Genomic DNA, 26,199 nt, shown 5'->3' with positions numbered 1-26,199 from the left:
GGGAAATTTGTTGTCTGCTTCAGGCGGGACTGAGAAAGTGGGTAGAGGGTCAGTGGCGCAGAACCGCCATTTTTCTACTACTTCCTACCACCAGAATTTCAATTTTCAGAAACCGAGATGAACAATTTTCAGGTTACTATATAATGCAAAATTCCCTCTGTGTATGTACAAATATAGAAGGTTTAATGGATGCACTAGGTTTCCAACACATCCCTGAAGAATGGAGGTTGTTTATCGACTCCTGTAAAACAAGCCTTAAGGCTGTTTTGCTACATAATGGGAACACTATACCCATTATGGCATATTCCGGGTTTCAATGGCATATTCCGTAGAGATGATGGAAACTTATGAAAGTTTGTCTGTGTTGTTAGCTGTGATACATTATAACAAGTACTGTTGGCAACTTTGTAGTGATTTAAAGGTCATTGCTATATTACTGGGGCTTCAGGGAGGATTTACAAAATACTGTTGTTTTCTTTGCTTGTGGGACAGTAGGGCAACTGAATCACACTACATTCAAAAAGAATGGTCCCCAAGAGAAACATATATGCCAGGGAAACACAATGTTAAGTATTCTCCCTTAGTTAATTCAGAAAAAAATCTGCTGCCGCCTTTACATATAAAATTAGGCTTAATGAAAAACTTTGTTTAGGCCATGGACAAAAAAGGAGAAGGTTTTGCGTACGTTAGAAGTCAGTTTCCAAAACTTAGTGACGCGAAAGTAAAAGAGGGGATATTCGTCGGGCCCCAAATTCGGAAACTATTAAAGGACAACATCTTTGAGACAAAGTTAAATAAATAATGATGAACTATCCACCTGGAGAGCTTTCAGTAAAGTGGTGTATGGATTTTTGGGAAATCATAAGGCAGCAAATTACCGTCAATTGGTTCAAGAGCTTTTGGATAGCTATCAAAGGTTAGGATGTAGAATGTCCCTGAAATTTCACTTTCTTCATTCCTACTTGGAATTTTTCCCCGAGAATTTAGAGCTGTAAGTGACGAACAAGGGGAACGATTCCATCAGGACATTCAAAAAAATGGAGCAATGTTATCAAGGTAAATGGGAACCTCATATGATGGGCGACTACTGCTGGTTTTTAGTTAAAGAAAGTGACTGGCACTACAAAAGGAAGAATTAATTGTAAGTACAAATGTTTTATTTTCATACTTTGTAAAGCAGTTGTGCATTTGATCCATTGTGAGTTATTGATATTTGTTTTTGTAGGTCAATATTAATTTTTTGTTTACTATCTTGAATAACGTTTAAAAGGCGTGGAAACTAAGAATTTTGTTGTATACTTTTGGAGTTAAAGATAAGTTTTTCAATAGGATTAATCTGGCGCAATTTCCGTTTCTGTATCACTATATGAACAGTGACATGAGACAAAAAATCTACTTTTTTAGGGAATTTCCCGAAAAATCCCTCTAGAATTTCCCTCTTATAAAAATGGCGGACATGGTGTATACATCATTGTAAAGTATGTTTCATTACAAATCCAATGAAGTATAAACCTTGCTTATATTGTAATTCCCGTGGAAGTTACATGTGTTTTTTCTGCACCTATTGTATATGGTAAAATGGACAGTACACATAGCATACATTTATAGAAATATATTTATTTCTCAATGAAGAATGATGCGACTCAGATGAAACTTACGGGGGTTACTAAGTATAAATCAAGCTAACCTAGAATATAATTTGTATGTTTATATGCCTAAGGGTACCCGAGTTAGAGGTACAAAAATGAAGAAAAAGGGACATTTTGGGGTAAAATTTCCCGAAAACCCCCCTGTCAGGGAAAACTGTGCGTGATGGAGAAAAACGGATTGCAGATTCGAATTCAGCGGCCAAAGTTCCTTAAAGATCAGCATTCTTCTTTCATGTGGCAAAAACCTTGTTGACTAGTGTAATTTTTAATGACTTGGCCCCCTAACATATTCATGCCCCCCCAACCTCTGTGGCTGGTATCGGGCCTGGTTAATAAAGTTATCCAATATTAATAAATGACTGTTTCTTTTACATGAAGTGTTATGTGGGCATTTGTATTAAGATATGTGTGCATTCACGACTGTGCTTGTGTGTCAATCTTTGGCCTTCCTATCGAAAAAAAAAAAAATCCTGTGGACGTCCCTGCTAATTGATATCCATTTGAAGACAAATATCCCATGTTTGTAGATCATTAATACTCTGCAAATGAAGCCTTTTGATTTAATTTTGAAAAGAATCGGACGTTTAGGTCAACCCTGATACATATTATCGATTAAAGCTTTTGTGTGCTTGTGAAAATTTTAACATGACTTGGGTTTACGCGATAATTTCTGCTTAAACTTGCTGACGAGCTCTTTTACGCATCTCACCATAACAGTTTTTTTTTTTTTTTTTTTTTTTTTTTAACTTTTGCAAACCTCAAAACTGAAAATAGGCAACTAAAATTCAGCTCACCTACAACGGAACTTTTTTTCTCTCTCCTTATCCATCCCTGAATGTTCGCTTTTGCTGGTGTTGTACTATTTTCCACACACTACAGATAACATCGTATTACGTCACCAACGTTGCCAGGTCTCAAAGTCAGAAAATCTGTTGGTGCACTTTAAAATTATACAATATTGTTAGCGTTTAACGAATATATCCATACATATATCGGTGAAGGGGCGCACCTACCGGGTGAGGGTCCACTAGGTACTGACCTCCCCAAAACTTCCTCACTTAACATGCATTTGTGCACTTTCCCAATAAAACCAGGGGTAAAAGTGAGAGGGAACGCGAGCGGACGCTGTTACATCACTTCCAAGAAATATCTATGGCGTCCCCTCATTTTCTAAAAAAATACATTGGGCAAAGATAGGTACGGACGACGGCGTGACGTCATTCGTTCCCCTACCTTTTCAGATCCGCTTTTACTCCTGAATAAAGCTATATCTGTTTAAAATGGAAATGATTGATGCGGCATGAAAAGTTGATATTACACTTCATCTATAATTTTTCTCTTATAAAAACATTGTAGTTCTATCATTTTTCTTCTGAAAATATACCTTGTAGATGAAATTATTTTACAGTTACTTATCGTCTTTTCGGATGCAGAATAATACCCGTTCAATAGATGTAGTGACTTGCAGTATTGGACCTCTCCCAACAAAAAATTCAAGGTGCGTGCCTATATCGCTATATCCACATACAGGCCCGTATCTAGGAAAGTGCTATTCTATGGTCGAGCATAGGGCGGCAGGGGTGGCAAAATTTTTTAGTTTTTTAAAGATTCACAATACAGTAATATTTAAAACTAGCAACCGGCAGAGTTCTGCGCAAACGCGAGAAAATATGTTATTGTGTTTTATTTGCTCTAATTACAGTAGTTCCTAATTAACTAGCTTATCCGATTATTTTTTTAAAAAACTCATCCTCTCCTATCGAGGGAGACGATGATTTTGCGGAAGCGAAGAATGATGTAAAAATTGATGAAATCAGAATGTGGGAGGAAACGGGAGTACCCCGAGAAAAGCCCACAGACATAATGTTTTCCACCATAAATTTACTTGGCCGGGGATCGAACTAGAGCCCCCACGCCCCAGCGTCTATCACTGAGTCACAGTATCTTCCCACTAACGAAATGAAAGAAAACGTGATCGTAAGAATAGAAATGTGAAGAGATGAATCAAAGAGAACACAGGAGTTGCTATCGTTTAAACTAAAGACTATATTACATATATAGACAATTAAAGTTAAATCATTTTTTTTAAAGAATGTCTTCAAGTTTTAAATTTTAGAATTCCAAATAATGCTATACATAGATACGGGAAGTCTTATAACACAGCTATGTACACGTGTTCGTCTGCCGACAGGTATCCGAGCAAAAATGTAAAACATAGTGAGAAGCGACTTTTTTCCTTTTTTGGGGGGGGGGAGGAGGGTGCACGGTGGCTCAGTGATAGTGTGCTTATATTTCGTGCGTGAGGTCCTTGATTCGATCTAAGTAAGTTTGTAGTGGACAACATTGTGTCCGTGGGTTTTCCTCCCACATTGCCATTCCACCATTTCTTCCATTATCATTCAGTTATCTCAATCATCCGCCTCCCTTAGACTTAAGCACATAATCGAGGGACATTAAACTGAAAGATTTTATTTTATTTAGTTTTTTCTATAATAGATTCAGAAATACAGGGTGTTTCAAAACAAGACCTACAACGTTTGAGAGGTGATTCCTGACACCAAAATAAGACGAAAAGTATAGACCAGCCTGGGTGCACAAATGCTTCCTTCCGGAGTTATAGGCTGCCAAAAACATGAAAAAATGAACATTAGAGATCCATAGCTCCAAAACTATGGGATCTACCGTAATCAGGCCAAGATTTTACTAAGGAACTAATATGTGCGCTATCGAAAAATACATGTTTCAGAATCCTAAGGTACTCACGCAACAATTTTCGTACAGGCGGTTTGGTTACGGGCATATAATCTAAAGTACTCACTAACTACGTCTATAAAAATTGTTGCGGAAGTACTGCAGGAATTGATTGATGTGTAAGGCTGTTTACAATATAAAATTACAGAAAAATACAAAATAAAACAAGAAAAATGCAGTTTAGAACAAGCAATGAAGTGCTATAAAAGATTTATTGACTTCATGGTAATAGTTAAGAGAAGAAGTCCACAAGAATTGTGGATTTCTTGAGCAGATCTGGGGCTGCTTTCAGCTTTGGTATGTATGTAGCTACGTAGCGTATGTAGTATGTTAGTCAAGTTTAAATCGTTCAGAAATTGAGAAAGTTCTTTAGTAATTTGGTTATCTTCAGAAGGTGAGTTATCATCAGGAGACATCTTTGGTGTTGAAACTGCGATAGTAAATGATATTGTAGGCTCAGGTCTTGAAGTGAATGTAGTAGTGGTGTCTTGAAAAGGTCCTGAATGTGAGATTGTGCTTGCTGGTGTTGTTTTTCCTTTTTGCTTGTAGAATAAGTTACATAACTATAAAAATATTCTTTAAAAGTTGTTCTGTTCTGTTGTTTTACGCTTCGGCTCGATTACGAACTTTAGAATGACATATAGGCTATGTGCACACTGCATTCCTTCGCGTAAATCTGTCTTCAACATTGGAGGAGGGTAAGAGGTTTTTTTTTTTTTTTTTTTTTTTTTTTTTTTTTTTTTTTTTAAGCGATGTGCAAAATATTTATGAAGTTGAAAAACAATGGTGTGCAGGATCAGAAGAGCAAAGTTGTCTTCAGCATTGGGAGACGGGTAGATTTGAGGCTTATTCTGGGGGGGAGGGGAGCGACTCATATTACGGCAGATGGATTTAATTTCTGAGGTGAACCTGTTGTATATTATATACAGGCGATGTAGGGCCTACATAAAGTAGCAGTCGGACACAAGTCATCACATTTTACCCCCCCCCAAAAAAAAAAAGCATTTCAAATAGTATTATTGGTGGGACAGTTCTTCAGTTCCAGGATTGGAGGGGAAATATCTTCCTCATCCCCCCGGATTTGCGCCACTGACTGCATTCATCAATATTAAAAGCCTGTCTTATTTTTCGTATCACGAAGAAAAATACGGAATACCTGGCAACACGCTCCGTTACGATAGCTTAACATTTTTGTACAGTGCTGCTTCCTAGTGACGACCAATTAAACTAAGCTTCTAAAGGTGGAGGAGTTTTTGGAGCGGTAAGCAGCGCCACGCTTTGAAAGTGGTGGATGCCAAGCAGTAGTGGACGTCCGTCGGCGCGGGACACGTGTTCGCGTCGCTGCGCTCTACAATCGCTCGGGTTTCCCTCCCAGTACGACCCCAGCGGCCCCCTTTGGCTCACTGCAGTAGATTCCCCCCGAACAATGCCGGGATTCGAGAATTTCTCCGCCACATCATCGCGCATGGTTTATCAATAAATACACAGGGAAAACTACTTCAAAACAAAAATCCAATTTAACAAAAAAATAAAGAAAAAAATAGCGAATATGGAGAACGCATTTTGTCCCAATATACGCAACAGTGGAAGCGAGGATTATGTGGATCAGAGTTTTGTGTTGAAGGCCTAAAAATAATGCAATAAAATGGATATAGAAAAAAGCACTGTGAAGTTTACAGTTTTCGACTGTATATAGTTTTTTTGCTTCAAATATTTTAACTGCAAGGCCTAAAGAAGTTTTCAAAGTGTGATGTTTTATTTTTAATTTTGGTGATAACTTAAATGTTGTGATATTTTTTCATCAAAACAGTTTTTTTTAAAAATAATACCAGAGTCACATTTCGTCGTGGTGTTATAATATAAAAGATTTAAAAAAAAATTGCTATTACTGCAAATAGTAAAATCATTTAGTGATTCTGCCATGGAGTGTGAATTTACAAAGTTTTTCTTCAATATCACCAGCAAAAAATAATTTTGTATTCAATTTTTTGATCAAAATAGTTAGTTTTTTTTTCAAAAAAGTCATTAAAGCATTTTAAAAAATTGCGACATTCCTACTTTACAAGAAAAAATATATAAACGTATTTTCTTGATTTTTTTTTGTACCGAAAGGAAAGTGTTTTTAAAAAGTGTTTAAGTGAATAAGTGCAACATGTAAAAAAATATATCTACATTTGGTTTTGTTTCTTAATTCATTGTGAAATATTTTTTTTTTCAAACTGCAAGATCGAGGAGTTTTTTTTAGTATAAAACTGTGTGAAAATTTTCTGTACTGACCAGAAAACTTTTATGCTACAGCTTATGTGAAGTTACGAAATAATTTTATCACTTTTTTATCAGGTAAGAATCATTTTCTTTAAAAGTGTATAATTTTCATTTTAAATACAGAACTATGAATTGATAAATTTGTTTTTAGGGGGCCAGGACTAATTCATACTATTTTTTTTTTAAAGAAAAGATATCCAACTATCTCCAGCGTTCGATGTTACTGTGTCGCGCAGCCATAAAATCCTACCTCGTACCGATATAACGAAAACTTCTAGCTACGATTATCGTGAATTAAATTTACCATAGTAATATGTACTAAGTACTCGTAATATGTACTAACTAGCCCGGGGTGCAAAATCCTGGGGAATATAGGGGGAGGAGTTCCCCTCATGTAATAACTTTGGGGTTTAAATTTCTTCCCTACTTATTAAGTTACTAGGGTGACACTATTGACAGAAATTTTGCTAATTAGTTACAGTAATTGATATGTAATTAACAAATATTTCAATTACGCCTTCCTCACTGGTATAGTGGCAAGCGGCTACCTTTGGTACACGTGGTCTCGGGTTCGATCCCTGGTGGGAGAGTATAAAAGTTTAATTTCAACATTGTTCATTTTCATTAATCATTCATTTACTTTGGCCTAAACAGCATAATCGTTGAACATTAAGCTAAAATAAAAATCATTGCATTTTTCACGTATTCCAAGAGTGTAATTTACGGGTGAACTAATGGTTAGAGGTATCTCTATTAATATTATGGGTGATTAAATATGTGAATTCAGTGCGAAGGATTTTTTCTTTTCTTTTTACAGTTCTGTTTTTCCCCTACCCCCCACAATTTCGGCTGTTACGATTTTGCAACTTAGCCTAACCATATAAAAATACATCACATTGAATAGGCTTCGACTCCCGTTGTGGTTACAGAATTCTCGGTTGTGGTCCGTGGGACAATTTAGAAGCTCCAAAAATAACGTTATTATAACCAATGTACGTACTTACTACGTACGTACTCTATGACCACCCATGTTAGAAAGGACCATCTTGTTGACTAATCACTTCGTGAGCTGTTGAAACAGGACTTTAGTTCTTAGTATTCTGAAGGGTATCCTGTTTAGAGACACATTTATATTGGATGTGGGTGGTCATAGATGCGATTCCCGATCATCCGTATTGATCCAAAATCAAGAGCTATGGTTGAATTAGTTGAACTGAGCAATAGCAAGGTTTTGTTTTAGAAAATAAGAGAATCGGTGGATATTCGTGAGCTTAGCCAACAAGCCATATTTTTGCGGTTCGAGTCCTTCGTGAGTTCTATTGTGTTCTATTATTTTCTACTATTGCGGAGGAAGAGTGAGGTGAATAGTTTCTTGGCCACTGTAGCTAATTGAAAATGAACTGAATTTAGTTTCTTGATGTTAAGATGAATAATACCGGCTGAATGATTGACGTAGACAGTGCGTCGCTTTTCATCTCTATTACTTCTGGAACAGAATTCGTAACCCCCAAATTCAAAAGCTCTTCAATTGCCTGACCAGCCGTTCGGTGTGTTCTAGTGAACAGGTGAACAACGTTCTTGTTTCGCAGTCACGATGTTCTGGGTTCAAATCCCGAGGATGATTATATTCTGACTTAGATTTTCTAAGATATTCCACTATTTCACCAAGTGAATATAGACTCTAGTTCATTTCTTTTCCTGTGGGCAGCCGTGCCTCAGTGGTAGAGCTGTGTTCCCTGGTTCCTCTGATATATGAGGTCTCTAGTTCGATCCCAACTGGCACCAAGTGAACTTCGTGGTGGACAAACACCGTGTGAGTGAGTTTTCTCGGGGTTCTCCCGTTTCCTCCCACTTTCTTCATTCCACCATTTCATTTATTGCTCATCATCACCGTCTCCTTTAGCCTAACCGGTATAACCGTGGGACGTAAAACTCGAAGATTTTATTTAATTTCATTTCAAGAGTTTTCCAATTGCTTGACCAACCGTGCCGGTGTAGGCTAGTGGACAGAGTTCTTGTTTTGCAATCGGGATGTTCTAGGTTCAAATCCTGAGGATGATTATCATGACTAAGATTTTCCAAAATTTCTCCAAGTGAATAACGACTCTGGTTCATTTCCTTTAAGAGAGGGAACATCTTTTGTGCTAAGGGTCTCTGGTTCGATCCCAGTCAAGAAAACTTGTGATAAGCAACTTCGTGTTCATGGGTTTTGTCCCCTTTCTTTCTATATTCTCAATTCACCAATATTCATTTACTTTCGCCAATACATTTCCTTACGTATAAAGGGCAGTATCGTTAGATATAAAACTCTAAAGTAAGTAAATTGTGGTAAAAGTAATAAAGAAGATGCTATGTTCGGAGGGCATTACGTATCCTTTTATCATAGGCAACCAACATTCCTTTGCTACTATGCAGGTTGCATAGAAGTTAGGGAACTCTATAGATTTTAAAAGTGCTATGGACAGTCACTTTTCTACATATCCTATTATGATACACAATCAACATCTCTTTGCCACTGTATAAGTTGCATAGAAGCTAGGAGGTGTTATAGATTTTGAACGGAATATGGATACCCACCTTTACATGTAAAGATGTTAACGAATTGTTTGGTCGAGAAAATCGCTTTAACTGCCTATTGTAAAAGCAGAATTCAAACATTAGCTTTCATTCAGGAGTAACGGACGGACGGACGAACAGTACAACCCGTTATAATTTCCACTAGCTTGATCTCAATAAATAATTAAAAATATTGATATTAGCATAACATAGTGAGGTAATTGGAAACTTATGAAGTAGCGAGTTGGTCCAGAAAGGCAGAAATGTCAACGATCGGAATTGATATATCGGCCATGATCACCAAACGAATCATTTCACCGGCCGCAACCCATTTTGCACTGTAAGCGTAGAGTGTTTTAATTCATTATTTAATTTAATAATGAAATATTCAATCATGACCGCAAGTTATATTATTTCTATGAAGTTAAGTGACTTTTCTTTTTAAATATTTATCTTCGTATTTGAAGTCACATCTCTAACAAATTCTACTGATATTAGCCTATAAAATTTGGCATACGGCTCTGAGTCTCTTTCAGTGGCGGAAAATGGGGCTCTGAGCACCTCTCTCGCAGAACTAAAAAAAAAAAAAAAAAACCGAGGCGTATGATAATTGAGTTTCGTAACTTGAGGGAAGTTCTAAGATTCAAGGGTCATCAGCACTGCGGAGTTACAGGGGCTGTTATCGTCGTCGTTGCTCCCCTCAATAATAACCTATTTCTGGTTTCCGAAGCTTGGCACTTGCAAATTTTAGGCTATTAAGTAACTACGTTTACGATGGGTCCATATACATACAAATAACAGCATAAAATATCTAAAGATTGAAATGAAATCTTTAAGTTCTACGACTCACGATTATGCTGGTTAGGCTAAAGGAGACGGTGATGATGAGAAATGAATGAAATGGTGGAATAAGTGAAGTGGGAGGAAACGGGAGAATCCCAAGAAAACGCATGAACACGCTATTTGCCCACCAGAAAGCTCACTTGGCACGAGCTGAGATTGAACCGGGGATCTCACACAGGGTCCAGGGTGTACGCTCTAGTACTGAGCCGCAGTTTACCTGAAGATTGATCAGTTAAAATTTATCGTGTCTGTTCAGATATTCAACACCCAGGTCATAGGAAATGGAATCTAGTACGTAAAGACTGAAACGAGCACTTGCTCGTTTTTCTTGCCTAAGGCTTAATATCTTCACTGGAAATTAATTAGTTGGTTACGGTGTAGTGTATCTCTGAACGCTGAGGCTATATGAGATGTGGGCCTACAGTTTAAGATAGAATCCAAACCGTTGTAATGCGTCAAAATCTCAAGATACTCCCGCCGGAAATGTATCAGGACCCCGTAGAACCAAATCCGCACGCTTTGGCGACTAGAATAGAGGGGAAAATTAATAGGAATCAATCTGGGTTCATGCTCCAGGAAACATGCTTACGGGTGCTTACCCATAAAGGGGAACAAAAGTATTTCTTTTAGCAACAACCACTAGCCTCATTTGTTTCAGAAGTCATAACTAACTACTGCAGCAGAAACAATTTTACACCTTACTTCGTGTCTGTCAATCCAATCAAATTAGGATTGCTATTACCATGTCCCTCAGCATAGTAAAAACAGAAGGAATAACTTGTAAATACCTATAATTTCACGTTGTCAAATTGGAGTTGATCAGTAAATTAAAGTCTCTAATGAGTAATCATTATTATCAACGACAATTATTTTACTATCAGTTTTCTTAAGTACAAACGAGTCTCTTAGTATTTTGCATCATCGTAATTTAACAGCAATAGAACGACAAATATTTTGTCAATGATATGTTGTAATTTTACTAAAAATATTTGTACCATATTATTCTTGTCCTGATCAAACTCTTTCGTATGATTTTCCAACTGTAATCTGTAATAAATATTTTCTGCTCCTGAGAAACGTCTATTGTCCATTTCAGTCATTAGTTTAACACAACTTCAATATATTACCTGAGTCATATGTATACGTATGAGAGGTGGATAATTGTATTTAAGCTAAAAACTACTTGGAACCGAACCGACATCTTCCGTAGCAATTCATATTTTGGACATTTTTTTTTTAAAGTTTAATGTCCCACGATTATGTTCCGAGGTTAAGGGAGACGGTGGGGACGACAATGAAAGAAATGACAGAATATGTATGCAAAGTAGGAGGAAATGGGACAAACTTAGAAAATCCATACACATAGTGTTTATTCATCATAAAATCCACTTGACAGGATAATGGGATTGATGCAGGGACCCCAGATAGTTTGGAGATTGGCGTTATTTGATCTTTATCACCTGCCAGTCAGTTACTATCTTTTTATGTTTTGTGTTTTTCTGCAACACGAGGTTACGAAGGACGGGGCCTACTAATATTAACGTGGGCTCGGGTGCACAGACCATCATACAAGATCAATCCTTACAGTATAGGCCGTTCCTTGTTACACAACTTCGCCTCCAAGAGAGACGGATACTCGACCCACACCGCAAGGACCAGTTCATACCTTCGAATAACTATTTCCAAATGTTGTTTCCGTATCACCTTACCCTCTGGCAGTCCTCGTCTGATTTTGCTTTAACATTTATAAGAACAAAATAATGATTCAGTGAAGAAAGTAATGGGAATCACATAAATTATATCCTTTATTATAGGCAAGCAACATTTCTTTGCTACTGTGAGGGTTGCATAGAAGCTAGGGAATGTTTTACATATTAAATGAGATAAGGATAGTCACCGTTACCCGTGAAGATGTTAACGGATTAACTCTATTAACAAACGCAGCCGAGATAATTGCAGTAAGAAAAGCTGCTTATCCTTTCATTATAGGCAACCAACATTTCTTTGCTACTATGCGGGTTGCATAGAAGCTATGGCATGATACACAATTTCAACGAGATCCAGTCACCGTTAAACCCACAATCATCCGTGAAGATGTGAACGGATTGATTCTATTAACGAACTAGGAGTGATAATTCCTCAGGCTATTTGTTGCCGAAAACAGAATTCAGAAATTCGTTTTCATTCAAAACTTATCGTGTCGAATAATGGGTGTACGAACGTATTAATAGTAAGTCCAACTGCCTGATTCTAATATTGTAAAAAAAATGAATGGAAATACTCGTATTTTAGCCTATTTATATCCTTACAAATCGAACACGAGCTCTTGCCAATAATCGAATTTGGACCTCACGTACCAATGACAAACGTGTCCTTATTCGAAAGTTCATAGAAGAAATTACCGTGTTTTCCTGAAAATTAGACCTTACCATTACCAGTAAGTAAGCCCTAATTTTTCTGATTAGTCGTAATATAAGCTCTACACCAAGAATAAGCCCAACTCTCAAAATATGCCATAGTATGCATGGCGCGAAACTGGTTACTTTATAGTAACATACTTTTATTAGGTGCAGTTACCGGAATATTATCCTTTTTACTTATAGGTTCCTTCTGTTGTTTGAACTTTTCTATTCCGTAAAGAATTATTGTTATTAACTCGATTAACGTCCAATCGAAATTTACTTTGCGCGTTTCTCACAAGGACAATAAGAGGGTATGTTAGTAACGGTTAAGATGCAAGTCGACAGGCGCAGTGATGCCAGATGTACCGCATTTCTGCTTATTTTATAGAAATTTGCAGATTAAACTCGCCTTCCGAGTTGAAGTTTCGTGCCGTTAACCTAAGTTAAACTAAATACATCTCCTGAAAATAAACCCTAATACGTCTTATGGGGGAAAAATTTAATTAAAATTAAAATTAAGTTCGGTAATATTTTTGGGGAAATGGGGACCATTCAAGGGTTGAAAATGGTCAAATGTCTTGTTCTGAACGCCTGGTTCCGTATTTAACTACTGACGTAATACATGGTTCAAATATCACACTAAAGCTATTTATGATTCCATGGCTTAAAAGTTCAAATGATATTATTGCGCGACAATATTAAGATGAATTTCTCAGAAATAGGAATACAAAGTAGAAATTGAATCCAGTTGGCTAAGGATAGAAGTCAATTGAGAGTTTTTGGGAACGCGGCATTGATACCTCGGGGCTCCATAAGCCGTAGGGTTACTTAGTTATTATTCCCCATCTTTAGTTCTTATTTTTTCAAGATGTTACAATTAATATCGCCATCGAGATGGGAAATTTCTCGTCTCGTCTCGAAAACATTTGGAAGTTCGAGTCGACATGAGACGAAAAATATCAAATTCTAATCTTGTTTTTGAGCGAAGAATTGAGAGTCTCGTTGGCAACACTAATTCACTCAAAACATAGACCTCAAACACTGTTTTAGTCTTACATGATTCATAGCATTGGCGTATTTACGATTTTGTTTGGGGGGGGGGGGAAGAGCTTTGGCTAACTTTGTTCCTGGAAATGTGACAATTCTGCAAGATATTTCATTTACTTTAATATAGTAAATACAATTTGGGGGGCTTAAGCCCGAAAGCCCCCCCTTAAATACGCCACTGATTCATAGTATTAAAAACTATAAATTCAGAAAGTCATTGTGTGAACATAATGAAAAGCATTTATCAAGGTTTAAAGGGACCCAAATCATTACACAATATACTACAACAATAAATATAAGATGTAAATGTTGTTATATCACATCCTTTGGTGACCTCTTGTGACACGTAGATATTTTAATAACTTTTAGATAAATTAAGATAAAAATCAGAGCATAAATTTTGTATATAAATTTACAAAACGAGACGAGAAAAAGAAACCTTTGGAGAATCGAGACGAAACGTGCAAATCTTTAATTTGTTGCCATTTTTTGTTTCATGTGTAACGCTATTGTAGACATAAAATATTATATTAATTTATGTATTTAGTCGTGTACTAAAGAAAGAAAAACACTATTGAGTGAACTAGTGAAGCTTTTTACACAGTTTCCCATAGGGGGATCTATTCCCCCCTCCCACCACCAGAGTTTTTGAGTGACAAAAATAATTGAGTGACAAAATATATTTTTAAAAGTCTATACTAAACTCATGATATACCTATCCAGTCTAGGTTCTGATTGCCTCCCCAGTTTTTATCTTCTAGATCTACCTTTGTCCTGTTCTCATCTTAGCAAATATTGTCACAACTGATTTGAAGACGTATTCTTGCACAATGAGAAATTTATCGTCAAATCTAAGGCTAATTATACTCATTGAGGTTTCCAAAAAAATTCCACATCTCCATCAGCGAATACAGGCTCTTCGCCACCAACTTTGATTTTGGCTCATTTTGTTTCCCACTAATTAAAACAACACTTTTGACTTTAGGACCATTAGGACCCAGGCCAACAAGCAGGATTCTGGCACTAATACCTTTCTGTAGTGTGTAGTCAGCACATCCACTTCCCTCGTTGTTAATGTTGGCTTTCTAGACCGAAGATCGCTACTTCATTCTTTCAAGTAGCTCTCCGATTGTCCTCATGACGTTAAATGCACGCCGCAATGCAAATGTCATTTGGTGAGTACCAATTATCACACACTGAGAAAAAAATATTATAGGTGGCGTACTTAAAAAGGTAGGTTATATGCGTAATTCCTGTAGTTTTTGGATTTAACGTACAGCAGTACGCTGATCTCATAAGAAGCACTCTCCCCGTGCGGCTAGAGCCTTGACACTTTTCCATTAATATTGTTTACTAATAATTCTAATGTAAACAGTCCTAACAGCCTCACGATGCTAAGTCAATACCGAAAGTTCTCTACCAACCCCGAAAACTTAACGCGAGATTACACGCACCAAAGATAGCTACACGCGCTAACTTCGGGTTCAGCCTTTAGGCTAACGGTATCGTGTGACTAAAGAATTAGACGCCTGGCTTTGGTGTTTATGATTCTGCTTTCATTTTCACTGCAAATACAACACTGAAGTGCCCTAGTGATCTAAGGCATTAGACTATTCATTGCAAGACCTGTCGTGTCAAGAGTTCGAACCGCGCTGGGTGACGTGTATCGTTTTTTCATATTTTATCTCATCTTTTCCTTTACCCTAAAGACAAACGTGTGGGACATAGAGAGATCCCTTGTGGTTATGTAGTTAACGTAAGTATCTTTGTTGTCGAGTCTCGGGGTTAATTCCCGGCGGGTACTCCTGTGGTTCGGATCCTATGTTAAGCTGTAGGTCCACGTCTCTTATAGTCTCGGTGATGAAGTGCCCTCGCTGCAATCTAACTAATCAACTCCACAAAAACTGGGACAAACAATGGTGTTTCAGGAAGCAGAATTTTCTAAGTAGTTAATAAATAATTACGCCAAACAATTAGAACTAATTTCGAAATAAGTGTTAAAAAAAGAAAGAAAGAAAACGTAAAGAAGTCGTGCAAACTGGAGTAATGATGAAGTTCTTGTCTTATGAAGTATTAATGCTAAATTAATTAAAAGCTTTTTGGCATTGCATAGCATTAAGAGTTTTAACCAGTCGAATGACTTCTGTTCTGTGATATGTAGTCAGAATATTGGTTACTACTACAGTTATTTCTTGTTTTGTAGATAAGTGTTCGATACCTCTTAACTTTAATGTCTCAGCGATTCCTTTGTTTTGGTAGGTCAACATAAAGAAGTTCCCGCATTGAAAATAGAATGTGAAACCACGATCATGAATAGCAACATATTAATTGTTTTTTTTTCTGCAAAGGAGCATTAAATAATTAAAATAATATATAAAGTCTAATTTGATCTTCATATAAATCCACGCAGTTGGCTTGCCGCACTTTTAGGTATCTACAGGAAATCGATCATTTACTATTTGAGAATTTTTAAAATGTGCATCCTAAGGGAAAACGGGGTTCAAAATTTAAAAAGTATTTCAGACAGGGGTAAAAAGTGAGGGGGAACGCGGGGGGACGCCGTCCCCCATCTCAAAAAATGTATGTACGGCGTCCCCTCAGTTCCTAAAAAATTATAATGGGCAAAGATATAGGCAGGGGGAATGGCGCTACCTAGCGTCCCCCAATCTTTTCAGATCCACTTTTACCCCTGATCTCAGATACCACTCAAGTTAGAAAACGCCTAAGAGCTCTGCTGTCATCCAGGTCGTATACATGTAGAACGGCGATTCCTGAGATTATAAGATTTCAAGTGTCGATGTTCGTCACGATTTAATTACCTACTTGATTTTTATAGATAAATAGCATTGCATCTCACGGTGGGCTAAATGACATAATGAACAAAAAAAAAAAAAAAAAAAAAAAAGTGATATGGCCAGTGGCTGGAACGGATTCAGATGCTTCGGTTGTACAAAAGTTGTGGAACACAACCTCTGTTTCCGAGCGGATCCTGTCCCTGGGCAAGATTAGTCAGGAAATATATAACGAACTTTATTCTTTAGATAATGGGGCTATTTGTCAACCATACTTCGTTCAGATATTCGGCCAGCATTTACGGAGAAATAAAGTACCATATATAAGTCGAGCCGAGCCAAGTTTCTCCCTAGCTGAACTCGGCTACCCAGTATACCGATCTTTATTCCTTATAGGATGGGCTACTTCCGAGTCAAATTTCGTTTAGATCTGAGTAGTTACCGAAAAAGCAAGGTACCACATGCACCCACAGACACACCTGGAGTGAAACTATAAGGTTACGTCGGGAACTAAGATGAAATTGAATTAAGATCCATACTTCTATATCAGAACACAATATGCAATAAATGAGAATTTTACTCACTAAAATACATCAAGTGACACAAGTACTGATAGTATATATAGTAATTTATATACAGGACTATTGACACAGGATTCAATGTTCTGTATGTAAACAGGACTGAAAATCTATTTAATGACTGAGATATTTTCTGGTCGTAAAAGTAACATCGGTCGGTCTTTCCATCTTTTTTTTTTTTTTTTTTTTTTTTTTTTGCTTATTCTCTCTCTACCAAAGTATCGCTGTCTTCCTGATTTCCTTGAAAAAAAAAAAACTACTATATTGCTTCATGATCAAAGGAAATGGAAGTGCGGGATATGTTACTGAGAAACAAATATTAGTCGTTTCGGCACAAACCCGGAGTTTGTGTTTGATGACTTCAGATGCGTAAAGACATACATATATTTACACGTTGTATGGAAGGGATAAAGTAACAAAACTTTCTGACATTGGGAACCGGTGCTCTTGTCTCTTCGCATTACATCACTTGGTTATATCGTAGTGTGCATCCCAGATTCAGACAGAGTTTATCTTACATTACATTAAAATTTAATTTCAGCTGCGGCTTCTGAGGGAAGTCACGTCGCTAAGAAATTGACTTTTATCGATTCACACAAAGTGAAGAAAGTTTACCTAATGTTGTAATCAGTGTTTCTTCGAGACATGTTTTTTCAGGAGGCACTGCCGCCCCTGGAGTTCTGAGAGGGCCCCCTCCCCGGACGAGACCAAAATAATACGTCTATAATATAATAATAAATAAAATAGTACCAGCAGTGTTTCCCGGAATACTGCGTGTGCCCGACCGGAATATTTTTCTGAAAGAACGACTGGTTGTAATTATAATTCTTATTGTTTCCAAAGATATTGTTCCAGCATTTCAAAACATTATTCGTTAATATGTACTTAAAAAACAAGTATTAGTGCTTACATGAATTAGTGCCAATACCTTAAACTTGAATATATATTTAACTGTTTATTAGAAAATTATAGGATCTGGAATCCTCGTGTAGAAGTTTCAAAATCTGATCAAAAACTAACTTTCTGGATTCTATTCTCAACTGTATAAACGGGAAAACGATATGTGTTCAAGTAAGCTTCGTATGTGACAAAAGAATGTATCCGTGGTATCTAGCGGATCAAACTTGAACAAAGTGGTGCTAATAAATTTTCTCAAAGGACATGTTGCGAATATAGAATGAATATAGTTCATTCGGAATAAAAATATAAAGGAAAGGGCGGGCTGTGCTCGTTGTTCGTAAAACTTGATATTACATTCACGCAAGGGCGTCATTTCGGGAGGGCAGGGGGTAAATTGTCCCCCTCCCCGAGCTTGAGAGATCCATAAGTTTTAATTGATTGTATACTAATTCAGTAGTAAAAAACATGACACTCTTGTGCTGATGGAGAACCTTGCCCCCCCCCCCCTGCAAAATCTGAAATAGCGGTACTGCGTCTACGACGGGCATAGTCGGTCGCTCGTCCGGAATGTATTAAGTGTGGGAAGCAGAGCATGGGTATAGCCAGTGGCGTATTTACGATTTTGTTTCAGGGGGGGGGATTTGCCTATAAATGAGAAAATTCTGCAAGATATTTCATATAGCCCTACTTTACTATAGTAAGTAAGATTTCGGGGGGGGCTTAAGCCCGGAAGCCCCCCTTCCTAAATTGCCACTCGGTATAGCCTACCTTTTAAGTTAGCTTTACCGTTTTATGAGCAAAGGAGATATAAACTCTTTTGAAACGAGTAGTGCATGACATTGTATTCAGTGTTTTCATGATATTTTATTTATTTATTTATTGAACAAATTCTCAGATACAGCATAATTTTGCTATTTTACACAGGGAAATGTTAACAAGCAGGAAAAGAAAAAAGAAAAACAACAAAAACAATAAAAATAAATAACATCAATAATATCAACACAGAAGTAATATTATTTGACCAAACATGCGTTTTATTGCTCTTTCAAACACCGGGTAGCTCGAAAATATGTCCACCTCACTAGTTAGATTATTATTACAATAGTTCGGTACTCTGTGAAAAAGAGATCTCTGTATAATTATCAACCTAAGGTGTGCAAGATGGAATAGGTGGGTACTCCGGGTTTTGCGGGAAGGGACACGTAAGGATAGTTGTTGAATTAGGGTTTCTGATCTTAGGTTCCCATTAACTATCTTATGAAGAAACTTCAAATCAGAGTTATCTCTGCGTACTCCCGGCGGTTTGATATTAAGATATCGCAAAATTTCCTCCTTAGGTAACATTCGAAATGCGGGAACACGAAAACGTACCATTGCAATAAAGAAATTGAGAACAGACTCAAGTCAAGAGAGATGTGTAGGTGTGGCCATGGCCCATATGGGAGAGCAATGTTCAATCTTGGGTGCTATTAGAGTTTTATAGAATGTTGGTAATGATGCCACAGTGCGTAGTTCAATGAATCGGTAAAGAAGCCTCAGCATACGGATTGATTTCTCAACTATTGAGCAGATGTGGTCAGAGAATAGGTAGCTTTATTTGATCTACATAGCTCAGACAATCTGTAACGAATAACAGGTAAAAAGAACTTGAAAACAGTAAATTGTATTAACAGAAAACCAGCCATTGTAATTATAAGCAAACACAAAATCTTACAACTACACTACACCACGCATTTCGGTACGCTTTCCTTACCATAGAGTGTGTTACTGATAATATTGCGTCTCCATTCGGGACAAGTCATAAAGTTCAAGCTGTGTGAAGGTAAGGCTCTACACTTACTCAAATTTCGGTACCTTAAGATGCATTCAGCGTTTATTTACATATTTTCCTACGTATCCAATTTAGATGGAGTGCATCGCAATGAGGAGAGAGTGAGAAATTAATTCCGTCTCTTGCGGGAATTCAACCTGGTTTATCTACTCCTTCTTCCCCTTCCCTACTAAATTAAAGCTATCATTACTGGCGTTCACCTTTACTGCGAGCCATCTCTGGTTCGATTCCAGACAGGCTATGTGAGTTAATTGTGTACAGAAGTGTGGTCCGTGGGTTTCTTGAAGATTTCTCATTTCCTCCCACATTGTCATTTCATAATTATTCCCATTCATTAAGGATCCATCTCCTTTCGTCCAATGAGCCTAACCGTTGGACGTAAAACTGAATAGTTTCATTTTCACTTTGATGTAGTAGTAGTGCCTTAATTATAGTAGTATTAATAGTTTATTAGTACAGTTATTATTATTAATTATATTAGTCCTGTAAAAGCTCTGAATAGCGGACACTAATGAGACATGATTACTTTTGTATTTGTCCGTAAATGGAAAGTGTCCTTTACAGAGAGGTTGTTATACGCATACTTATAAATAACATATTTACCGTACACTGCATGAGCTGTGAGTAATCTAAATTTGTGCCTAATATTGAAATACTGCACTTAGTATTTGAATTACTGGTGGAATTTTGAAAGAGGAAGAAAGGGGAAATATTTCTTCTCGAAATTTCATCGCAAAACAATGTTTGCTCCAATATCTGTGAAGCTACAGGGAAAGATGGATGCCCAAGGGAGATAGGGATGAATTTGTCAGGGAAGGGAAAGAGTTCCACTATACCATACGACCGGCTTTCCACGATTGTTTTCACTCCTTGAACATTACCTAGGATTCCAACAAGACAGCAATTTATTGTGGACAGAGGAAAGAAGAATTTTAAATTCAGCTTTGTAGCTATTTTGTGAGATGGTTCACATAGATCATTGACTTATAACAAAGACATTTTGTTGGAAAAGGATTTCTTGTCTACTGAACTGTATCGTATATTTATTTTCAAATTGCAGGAGGTATTCTCTATACTAAATGCATACTAAATGCTTATAAACTGAGAAACATTTCTGTCTGTTTTCAAGAGGTATCTAAAACATTCAGGGAGAAAGAAGATTGTCTTTATCAGTATGTCAGAGCTGGGGCGTACCCACAAGGGGGTTCCGGAAAACTTCGTAGGCACAAAAACCAGTGTTTCGGTTTTAAAGAAAACCGAACCCGGTTTCGGTTTTCTCCAAAGAACGGTTCGGTTTTTCACCGGGTGCGGTTTCGGTTTTCTTCAAAATCGGTTCCGTTTTTTTTCTTCAAAATTTGTTCTATTTCAGACCAGAATAGTGTTTCGTTGATCTCTGGAAACCGATTCCATTTCCACAGAACTTGTTTTATGTGTTTCCCAAAAGTTTTCACCGAAACCAGTTTCGGTGAAAACCGAACCAGTTTTGAAGAAGACTAGACCAGTCACTATTCTTGAATAGACTAATCGCCTTCTAAAGCTTGTTGCATTGCCAATAAAAGGTTAACACACACTAATGGTATCTCACCATTTTAATGTGAGTGTGTTCTACTAAATTACATGATCACAGTTGCAGCCAGTAAGATTCATGAATACATATAATTGGATATCGTACTTTTATGCTTAATTTATATATCTATGTCAAGCTAAAGGGATACAAATGATAGGGAACGCGATGGGACTACGTCCTCTTAATAAACGTTCAAGAAAAATAAAAATAAAGGGAGGAAAAATGATTGGAATCATAAAAAGATGTGGACACAGGAAGACCTCCAGTCAGTCACACACGAAAGTTTGTACGCGTTCTCATTCCCCTGAGCTAGTGTTCTCATGATGTAGGCCAATCAGACTGTATCTATTAATGACCGTCCTCCTTAGTTTTAGAATTCCATTTACCCCCTGATCAAGCTATTTCTAAACCACAATAGATTTCCACTTTCTCAGGGACCTATCTTTAACCGAAACTATTCTAGTATCACAAATCAGTTCAGATATTTCAGTTCTCTCATTTTTGAGAGAAAGAAAAGGTGTGAGTTTAACCCAATTCACCTGTTAAAGCACTTTACAGGACGTTTAATCATAGAATTGTGTAGATACTTAGTACAGTCGGAATTCTTTTCAGGTTTCATTTTTATGAAACTTGCTGATTCTTATTAGCACTAAACAGACTATTTAAGGGTTGACTACAGTAAAGTCCCGATTATCCGCGGAGTTGGAAAATGAAATGAAATGAAATCTTTGAGTTTTACGTCCAACGGTTATGCCGGTTGGGCTAAAGGAGACGGTGATGATCAGAAATGAATGAAATGGTGGAATAAAGAAAGTGGGAGGAAACGGGAGAACCCCAAGGAAACCCACGCACACGGTGTTTGTCATCCACGGAATAGGGTGGCTAGGATACCGTGTGGATAACCCGAAAAAAGACTAAGAATTAGGAGCAAACACGAAAAAATACAATATTTCAGCATAAAAACTATGTTTTATTGTTTGTATTACTCGGGTCGTCAAAGTCAGTGATCAGAGAATGTGAAAGCCAGGACCAAAACAAACGAATAAGAGGCTGCCACTTATCCACAAATTCCGAGAATGCCCATAGGATTACGATATACAGTAAACCAGTCAGTAATTTTCGACTTTAGCACTGTAGGGCCTATTATATTTTCCTGGTTGTTGGCTTAGATTATTTTCTTTTATGTGTGTGTGTGTGGAGTTTGTAATTAACCCTCTAGTGTCTCCTGCAGATTCTTAACTCCGCAGTGAACAATGAATGTAATTTACAACCACGCAAATCACTCTTCCCAATTCTCGTTTTTCATACCTTTACAACAATAGACTTTTGTTTATGAGAATAGAGTTGCACTTCGAAACGTGCACTACTGTTGGAAATATTGATTTTTTACAATGGAATTTATTCTTATGTTTTAGAACATACAGTACTTATTTGCATGCAGAATGTCAGTCCGCAGAGATTAAATTGAGAACGACTGCGGCAGGGTTATTTATTTTTTTTCGCGGCACTTGCGGATAATTTTGGCTTTACTGTATATCGAAATTATAAATGGTGTCATCTATCTATGATTCCATAGGATTTTTAACCTTACCCAATTCGTTTCTTCTCTTTTAAAATATAAAATAATGCCGTTTTTCTTAGGAACGTAATCATTAGTTTATATGCGTTTGATTTTTATTCGCCATTATGGTTCATGGTGATTAAATGATTCATGAGAAGCATAGTTTCTCGAAACGTACTGTAGAAATTCCATTGAAATAGTGTGTAGTGCAAGTTTCCTGTTTTCAATTAAACCATATACTTGAAAAATGAGTATACTATTCTATTATACGATATAGAAATATAAACATTGTATTTGTATTTATATCGCCAGTGAAAACTATATCATTAGCCAATATATTTAAATTGTATCAAAGTCAATTGTATGAAATTGTCGAAAAAGTTTCAATAGTTACAGTACAAATTGAAACCAGAATGGCACGGATATAAGTTCGACATTGCGTTGTAACGACTAAATTATTATTCTTAATTTTATACGCTATATTTAGCCCACAGTTCGAGTAATTTTAAGATATGTCACCACGTTCAATTACACTTACTTAATATGTAAATTCTCAATAATTTTTGATTACCTAACATTAAATCAGACACGTCATCTTGCATCACTATTACTTTTTTTTATTTTTCCTCAAATCTCCATTTCTTAATTATTATTTTTTCAGTTATTCAGTTGTCATGGCAATTATAAATAAACAAATATCCGCTGTTAGCAAGGATCTTATAAAATAGAGGATCTGCCCTTACAAGAAAATCTTGAAGCCATATGTCAGAGATTCACCACCATTACTCTGCCCGCTCCGCCCAATAGGATTGTAATGTTTTGAGCCAACAATCATGGCGGAAACGAAAGTAGCCAATCAGACGATGGCGAAAACTAGAGTAGCCAATCAGACTTGTCTATGCTCGGTTGTTTTTTGGCTTCATCGATTTAATAGGATGAAGATGGACAGATCCTCTATTTATAACATCCTTGACTGTTACGGTAACTATGATTACAGATTATCCATACATAATCAACATATATTCTCAGCTACTAAGATTAAACATTATTTTTATATTTAAAATCAACAACATATATATATATATATATATATATATATATATATATATATATATATATATATATATATATATATCTTCTTTTCTTCTTCTTTCTCATCACGACAGATTGTGTACTTTTAAGCATCGTTGCCCAAAATCAAGAAACAAAAATGGAAGAAATTCACAAAACAGATATATAACATCGTTATAGCGTGTATCAAATTGGTATGTTTAAACACTAGAATTAAAACGAAAAGGAACTTAAGAGTCACGTCGAATAGCTACTTAAAAAGTATAGTATCAACATTTATATTAAAACACAATATTTATATAATTAACATTTATATCAAATAAAAAAAAGGTCTTATAGTTGAAAACATGTATTATAGGTGAGCAAAAAAAGAAAAAAGAAAAAAACAAGAAAAAATTCATCTATTTAAACTTTGTCCATCTTCCAAAACATGTTCTGTACATAAACTACATCTAATAATGCACTTCAATCGTTCTTGACACCTTATGTCCGATTAATCATAGTTAATACCTTATCCGATAATTTACCTAACTTCCAATAGAGTCCGGAAGGAAGGTTCTGTCTCATAATTTTATATACCGTGTTGTTGCCGGGACAAAAATCTATCTGCTACTAACAGAATATCTGCTCTTTGCTCGGGTAGACGGTTATTTTCAATTCTTTTTCTTTTTTATGTCAACATCCCCCTTTAGGAATACTAATGGTGGCTGAATTTGGATTCAATCGGCATCGGAAATGTCACTGTTTATCTTAGCGGCCCCGGGAACTATGGAATCGACACTAATATCGGTCATTTTCGACTATTTTTATATATCTCTCCCCTCCCCTAAGTTGCACCGTCAAAATGAAAGTACAAAAATACCCCATGCCCGAATCTCATCTGTATTGAAAATTTGATCGAGATTAGTCGGATGGTTCAAGAGTTATTAAGTCAATATATAGTCATATGTACAAGCTGAGAAGTGTAAGACGTCCCAGGTTCCACTACTGATGAAACAACTTGCAGACATCTTATATAGCCTAGCCATCATTTGTCTTTGGGTACTTTATAGCTTGAATCCTGTTCGTATTTTACATATATTCCAACGATATCAACTTAGCTAAATGCGATCACTTGCTCGTTGCAGCGGTTATTCGTAGATTTCTTTCGAGCAGGCGAATCTTGTTCGCTGCGGACGACATTTGACATTAAATTTGTTTCATAATGTATATATAATTATTCAAGTATATCCCTTCAGAAAGAGCTGTTTCGTGGCTAAGCGGTTCGCATACGGGCCTTTGGCGTGGGAAGCCCGGGTTTTATTCCCGGTGGGAGCTCATGTGGTTCGGGTTCCACGTTAATCAGTAAGTCTCGTCTCATATAGCCTCGCTGCTGAAAAGGACGTTAAAATCACCTCAACTCAACACCCTTCAGAAAAAATTTTAAAAAAAATATGTATCTACTGTTTATTCTTTATGTATATGGGGTCGTGGTGGCTCAGTGGTAGAGCGTTCACCTCTGGTACATGAGGTCCTTGGTTCGATTCCAGCTCGCGCCAAGTGAATCTTGTGTAGACAAATACCGTTTTTGTAACGCGCAGTTACATCATTTACAAAAAGAAGCAAGGAATTTTGACAAATTGTAGCCAAATAAAAAATAATAATAATTTCTAATTTACATACGCAACGGAATTTAGAATTTAATCTCATGTTCTTGCTAAAATAGGAGACCAACGATGAGACCTTAGTCAGTGGTTCATCTAGCACACGTTCGTCACTAATTTACAATACATACACCGTATATTATATCTGCAATTAAATTCTAGTAGGACTTTCTCAACTCAAATCATAAATTCAACTTAGAATTATTATTTATTGGTTCAGATTCAGGGTAAAATTACAATTTAGAAGGAAAAAAATAATAATGCTTTTCCAAATAAATTCGTTCCAAATGTCTTGACTTCGCAATAGTTCAATTTTACATTTTATCGTTCCATAGCTTATTGTAAACATATTATTATAGCAACTATTTATATGATCAATAAATTTTCAATATATGTTACTTATTTCTAACAAATATTTACGAAGTATGTCTCAGTAGCTTCCCGGTACAAAGAAAAGAAAGGATAACCACGTAAATGACACGTACGCATTGTAAGTAGCCTTCTTTGGAAGGTCAAGTAGGTTACTCTTCACTAAACTATATTCACAATTATACAACATTTCACATACTAACGATCATCATCATTATAAATTGATTCATCAATCTTTCAGTAAGAAATAGGAAAGTGCGAGGGATAAATGAAATTAAATGTCAATGTTCCATGCACTTCTGTCACATCTCACTTATGTGCCCCAATTACATACTACATTATAATTTCATTTAAAAATGTAAATTTTATATCTG

The 26,199-nt window shown here is 36.5% G+C and overlaps 1 protein-coding gene across 1 annotated transcript in view; it reads left to right on the top strand.

The window, feature by feature from the left end:
* The first annotated feature begins 5,699 nt into the window (after nucleotides 1-5,699).
* LOC145670523 (uncharacterized) overlaps nucleotides 5,700-26,199 on the top strand; it is a 335,206-nt gene continuing 314,706 nt past the window's right edge. The window contains exon 1 of the mRNA XM_081739296.1: nucleotides 5,700-6,740. The gene's annotated coding sequence lies outside the window, so the exon portion shown is untranslated. The remainder of the gene's footprint in view (nucleotides 6,741-26,199) is intronic.

Source organism: Thermobia domestica, chromosome 14 (assembly GCF_964235325.1).
Source record: "Thermobia domestica chromosome 14, izTheDome1.hap1.1, whole genome shotgun sequence".
NCBI classification, from domain to species: Eukaryota; Metazoa; Arthropoda; class Insecta; order Zygentoma; family Lepismatidae; genus Thermobia; species Thermobia domestica.
This window is presented reverse-complemented; position numbering and strand designations above follow the sequence as displayed.